The sequence below is a fragment of the Trachymyrmex cornetzi genome, unplaced genomic scaffold (genome assembly GCF_001594075.2).
Source record: "Trachymyrmex cornetzi isolate Tcor2-1 unplaced genomic scaffold, Tcor1.1 scaffold521, whole genome shotgun sequence".
NCBI lineage: Eukaryota > Metazoa > Arthropoda > Insecta > Hymenoptera > Formicidae > Trachymyrmex > Trachymyrmex cornetzi.
In genome coordinates this window covers 18,842-19,685 of record NW_017299830.1, presented here as the reverse complement: position 1 = coordinate 19,685, position 844 = coordinate 18,842, and positions in this window count along the sequence as shown.

Sequence of the window (844 nt, the reverse complement as noted above, 5' to 3'; positions counted from 1 at the left end):
GTTAAAAGTTTATAGATTAGAATTACCCAGGGGTGTTTGACCATGCGGAGTTAGGTGGGACGATCGCACCGATTGTCGGGGCGGTCAGATGTCCGGAAGATTCGGACATCGACACCGCGGGGAGGGGGCTTCTTCATCTTTAATTTAGTTATCCCTCCCCGCGGCCCACGTGCCCTTTGGGCAATCAAGAGGAGACACACGATGGCACTGAATATCAGGGCCATCGGTCTCAGGAAGTATTTATAAGAAGGGAAAAGAACTTGAAGGCCGAGTCAAGGGTTTTCCTTTGGCCCTTCGAGGGGAGGCCCATGGGGTCATGGACGGGGGTCCATGATCCTCTCGAGATGGGATCAGGGTTAGGGAGGGTGGGTAGCCGGCGTCTACCCATCCCCATGTAAATACAAGGCGAGATTACGTATATACGTATAAATATGGGGGTCCATCCGGAAGTACTACAGAGGTGAAATTCCCGGATGGATCCCAAACGTCCGGGTTAGGTACGCTCGCAGGGGTTTTAGTGGGTAGGCTCCTCGGGGCAGTAGCTCCGAGGAGAGAGTCCCACATACCCCGCCTCTCTCCCCCGGGGGTGGCGGGGATGCGTACGCATTTCCCCTACGTCACAAAAAAAAAGGTTGTGACCGGATCCCCCTCCGCGGAGTGCCACCTTGTCGTGGTGAGGGGGCTCCTCCCAGGCGATGTTGCTCCCTTCACGGCCCCTTCCCCGGTGCTACTTGTGGCACTGTGGCTGGTGCCGGGCGGGGGTTTCCATCTTGGGGGGCTAAGGGCACTCTATCGGGTAGGTTACCTGCGGTGACACCGGTCACAGCAGGCACTCTGGCTCGCC